The sequence below is a fragment of the Nelusetta ayraudi genome, unplaced genomic scaffold (genome assembly GCF_046127955.1).
Source record: "Nelusetta ayraudi isolate G7.1 ecotype Tasmania unplaced genomic scaffold, CSIRO-AGI_Nayr_v1 ptg000063l, whole genome shotgun sequence".
In the NCBI taxonomy this organism is placed as follows: domain Eukaryota; kingdom Metazoa; phylum Chordata; class Actinopteri; order Tetraodontiformes; family Monacanthidae; genus Nelusetta; species Nelusetta ayraudi.
The window spans coordinates 5,864,464-5,870,000 of NW_027466113.1; positions in this window are offsets into that span (position 1 = coordinate 5,864,464).

Genomic DNA, 5,537 nt, shown 5'->3' on the forward strand with positions numbered 1-5,537 from the left:
TCTTCTTGCCACCGCCGGTGCATGAGATGTTTGACATGGTGGTGCCCATAAAGTCAGGCACAGAGGCTGTAAAACTACTCTGGCATGAAGCGGGTAACAAGAGACACACATCTGATCGTGTCGGGACTCAGTTGACACACCGGCAGTTCTGCTGGTGCTGGAAGAGTCCCAGTAAAGGTCGAACGGGCGAGCAAGAAGGCCGCAGACTGGGTGTCAGCTGTCAGCTCTGCCAGCGACTGTGTGTGTGTGTGTGTGTGTGTGTGTGTGTGTGTGTGTGTGTGTGTATGTGTGTGTGTGTGTGTGTTGTGCATCATTTAGCATATATTTATGAGTAGCATCGAGGGTGGCATCGAGAGGTTTCGGCTCTGCAGAACTCTAATTTTCTGGTTTTCTGTGTCTTCCTGTCATCTGCGCAGCGCCAGTGACGCGCTTGTGAATGAGTCCTTCAGGTTAAAATGTGAAACTACGGCGCGATCAGCGTTACATAAACGTGTCCCTGCGAGGCTGTAAACACGCCGCGCGCTTCACTCTCTTATCCGCCCTCTCATCTTTTCTGTCATCTGCATTTTTGCCTCAAACGTCAACAAAATGGCACCAAAAAAAAAAAAAGAAAAGCTGAATGAAGGCAGGGTGTCCATGCTCCACGGAAATGAACATCATCAGAGCACTCGGGGAGAGATCAGGATGTGGGAGTCATTTAGTGCGAAGCGCCTTCTGGGTTTCTTAATCATAGCTCTTCTCAGAGGTGGAGAGGGGAGATTTGGACGTCACTGCGAAAACAAAACAAAAACATATAACGCGAGCGCAGAGCAGCATGTGCAGAAGGGGGATGACGACCAGAACTGAATGACACATGAGTGCACACAGGGGCTGCAGCTGTGCGGGGGATCGTGCGCGTATGTCACTGTGTGCAATTTTAGTATTTGAATATAATTTTAATTCATCAGTTGCTGGATTATTATATTGTTGTAGTCTATATGCAAATTGTTCATTTTATGTTAGTTGTTGTATTGTCGGGGACTATGGATGAAATCTAGCAGCAGTGCTAAGTCCCTCATATTTACAGTGACTTCCTATGTAATAAGTGTTTTATCAATACACACTGTCTAAATAAATAAACTTAAACAGTACTGTATTCAGGGCGACACGGTGGCGCAGTGGTTAGCGCTGCTGTCTCACAGCAAAAAGGTTGTGGGTTCGATTCCGGGGCCCGGGCCTGGGACCTTTCTGTGTGGAGTTTGCATGTTCTCTGTCAACACTCTAAATTGTCCGTAGGTGTGCATGTGAGTGTGAATGGTTGTTTGTTTCTATGTGGCCCTATAGAAGATGAATGATTGAGTACTGTATTCAGTCTTTAGGTCAACGGGGCAGTCTGATCTCTCAATTTGAAACAAAAATGTCCCAGTGATTGTCACAAGGATGCGAAATGTATCCTCCGCATTAACCCATCATCCCCTGAGGGAGTGGTGGGCATTGGGTGATCGAACCCCCCAATTCCAACCCCGAATACTGAGTGCCAAGCAGGGAGGCAATGGGTACCATTTTCACAGTCTTTGGTATGACCCAGCTGGGGATCAAACCCACAACCTACCACTAGTCACAGGATACTCTACCACTAGACCACTAAGCTGGTTGATTCAAGAAGATTGATTGAAAAGACAGTCCATGTAAACACTGTTACTGATTAGCCCAAAGAGGCTACACACAAAACAAACAGGAAGTACAGGACTTTTGACAGTGCAGCGATGCCACTTCCCACTCGCCAAAACATTCTTAAGTTTTGCATTCTGCTAAAGTGCTGACATCCATCATACGTGGACACTTTACATATGATAGATTTTTCCAACACGACTTCTATTGCACGCCCACACCCAACTTGATGGGCAGTAATGACTGTCAGCGACACTTCAGCGGTGGAAATGAACCACAAAGGATTTAGAAAAGCCTCTTGAGATGACTTTAACCCCGGAGGAAAGAGCGGATTCTTTGCTGGATAACATCCGCCGATGGAAAGTGATCAGTCACCTCACGGTTGTGTGTCATCCACATTTTTGGAAATATATTGATTTTGGAACTGAAAAAATTCTACTGGCAAGGACGCATCTGTAGTTTGAAGAAGTTTAAAAGTACGTCCTTTTGCGTTTGGAAGCGGAAGTCAGCTTCCCAGCCCGACAAGCGTGACGGCTGCCACCAACGTGGCCTTGCAGCAGCCCGCCGCTCGAATTCAGAGAAGTTCAGCGTGAGTCAAAACCTGTTGCCGTTCTGAGACTTTCAACCACACTTCCTTCCTCGGGGAGCTGCTCAGCTGCTCTCTTGCATTCCTTGCCGTAAGAGTGCCGTAAGACTCCACCAAAACGTGTCGTTGGCGAGCGGATGAAACGTCTCGAACTCCGGCGTCGGCGACTCAAAAACGCGCCTGTGCGCTTTCGATGTGCTGGTACTGAACGTACTGTTCGCGCGGGGCCAATCTCACCAGCAGGATGTATAAATAATTACCCGAGGACGTACATGATGCACCAACTGCTGCAACACACAGTAAACAGAGGAGGGGTGAAGCGGGGGAAATGAATCAGTGCCACTGCATAAATGCATCACCCACACTGTGAATGAGCCCACTCGGCAGCACACACCTCCACAAAGGGACCTTACAGTATAGTGATGCAAAAAAAAAACAAACGCGCGCAACACGCGGAGCCATCCGACAAAGCAGAAAGGATGATGGTGATTATGACACATAGCTATGCCACCCACAGCGGTTGCGCCTGTGCGAGGGCAGAGCACATCAAACTGAGCAAGTGTAACACATGCTCTGTGTCAGTCCTTCCCTCCCCTGCACTGGCATGTAATATATGACACATAGCTCAACCACCTACAGGCCTGCTGTCTCCCTGCCCGGCTGATAATGATGATGGGGTGGCGGGCGGGCGGCTGGGGGAGAGGCACGGGGAGGAGAAGTGGGGAGGTGGTGGCAGGGAGGGGGGGGGGGGGGGGGGGCTGAGACTGAGTGTCCCCGGCCAAGGGGACAGATCCTTCCGGATTGTCCTCCAGCTGTGAAAGGACTTTGGATTGATAAGGACAGAGAGGGGGAAAGTCTTTGGTAATGGGGGATGTTTTGTCTTCTGTTTGATCCTCATCAATTGAGCGCGGAATTTTTAGGGTGAAGGCTTTGAGTTTAGCGACGCGGCGCGACTTCAGTTTTGGGGCAATTAAATAATTTTGCTTCGGCTGTGCAAAGTCGCGGAAAGCGAACGCTTTTTTCTCGTCATGTGTTCTAATGGTGCTCCGTACGTGTGAGAGGATGTGAGAACAAGTTGTTTTGAACCGGAGTGACTAAATGTCACTCGGATGAATGTTCCGCCCAACGTCATCTGAATTTCCGCCCCCGGCACAACATGTGAAGTCACGGCTGAAACAAGCCTCCGGGTGTTGGGTGGCCCGCCGGGAGGAGGAGGGTGAGGGTGGTCTCTCTCCAGGGGTTGTGGGTCATCCGCTGTGCGTAATGCACGTGGGCATCGCGTGTGGACGGGGGAACTGGGCGAGCGAGTGACCCAGACGGCGACCCGTTTGAGGATGATGAATTTTAAGGATGGCAGAGAGAGAGAGAAGAAGAGGGAGGGCTGTTACTGGATGTGACCTTGTCCTGTATGTACAGTACGTCTCTCTCCCTCCCACACACACACACACACACACACACACACACACACACACACACAAACACACACACAGAGAGACGTTAGTGTTACAGATTGAACAGCTGGTCTACGAACAAAAGACAGAGAGCAATAACAATAATAATAATTCGGTGTGATCGGCGGCCTGGACTGTGAAGGCTATCCACTCTGCTCTGTCTCTGGCCAGACGTGTTCATGAAAACAAGCACACCCTTGTAAATTAGATTAAAAAAAAGAAAAACATGCCATGAGTTTGAGCCTCTCATGATTCTGGGCACAGAGCAGCAAGCGCGGCCAGAGACGAGCCGAGAAGACGGAGATGCTGGTTATGTAAAGGATAATGAACTCGTAGGTGTGCGTTAAACTCTTTTAAGGCTCAACGTGGAAGCGTCGTGACGGACGCTTTCCATCCACCGGCTGCCTCGGCGCAGTCTCACGCCCTCTGCTGTGGCTTGATTACCGCCTGATTACTGGTCACAGTTTATTATCCGATAATTTGATATTAGATTTAGATTTCATCCTGATTTAGTTGGGTTCATTCTTTTAATTTCCATTCTCAAGCATACCCCCGAGGGTTGGGTCCCATTCTGCAAAACTAACAGTCCTAACAGTCCTCTTGCCCCAGTGGTTAAGAAGTTAGCCGACTGTGTACAACCATGCAAATAGGTTTATTTGCACACCCATTGGCCAATCAGAAAAAGTCATTCCAAGAGTCCATGACATTAGAAATTAGCACAGAATCTCTGAATTGGTTGAAAACAGCCTGGTTTACTCACCCAGTGCTACATGAAAGAACATTGTTAAACAATTTATTTCTGTACATCATTTAATTACCCTCCCTAGTGACTGACTGTATGAGCCATTGGGGTAAACGAGAAATAAAAAAGTCAGTCTCCTATTAATTGTTGCACTTGCAATCACGCCTGCCTCTCATTCATGCAAATAATACCAAAACTCAACAGGGCCCGAGAAGAGAAGGTCGGGGTTCTGAAGTGTCCGGCGAGTCCTTGGCTTGTGATTGTGCCGAGTGGAAACAGGTGACGGAGAGACAGAGGCGACGGAAAATATATTTAAATCCAACATAAGGAGGGGGAGGAGTGGGGGGGGGAGACTCGGGGAGCGGCAGGAAGAGAGCGTGAGGAGGGGTCGAGTGGCGGGGCAGGAGGGTGGGGGGAAGCGTTCGGGGGGAGCGTTGACGGGGGAAGAGGAAGAGGAAGCTGGCAGTGCCAGGAGGAAGAGTGAGTTCCTCTGTCAGGTACGAGGAGCCACTGCTCAATATAGTAGCTGCTGTCGCACGTCGCTCTCTCTCTCTCTCTCTGGCAGCCTGACACCTGCACCTTCCTTTGGCCTCGATCGTCTTCCTCTCTGCAGGCAGGTTACCTCCATCTCCTCTTCCTCTTCCTTCTCCTTCTGCTGGCCCGTCCGCCCCCACCGAGGCCTCTGTCCATCAATGTCACATCCCTGGGAGCTAAATGAACTCTCTCTCCCTCTCTCTCTCCCTCCCTCTCTCTCTCCCTCTCTCTCTCTCTCTCCCTCTCTCTCTCTCTCTCTCTCTCTCTCTCCCTCTCCCTCCCTCTCTCTCTCCCTCTCTCTCCCTCGCTCTCTCCCTCTCCCTCCGTGTACGTTACAGGCTCTGACACCTTGCCAGACGTTGGTTTAATATAACAGACATTCTGTGCGCCTGCCTTCCAGCCGACTCTCTCGCATTACCCCGTCTCAACCCCCCCTCACCCCCCTGTACTTTTCTGCACCGCAAAAAAAGGAGCTTTTTGTTCTTGAATGGCTCAGCTCATTTCCATGGTAATTTGACGGAAAAGACAGAGAGAGAGTGCGGTTTCTCCGTCTAGGGCACCAATGATGAAAATA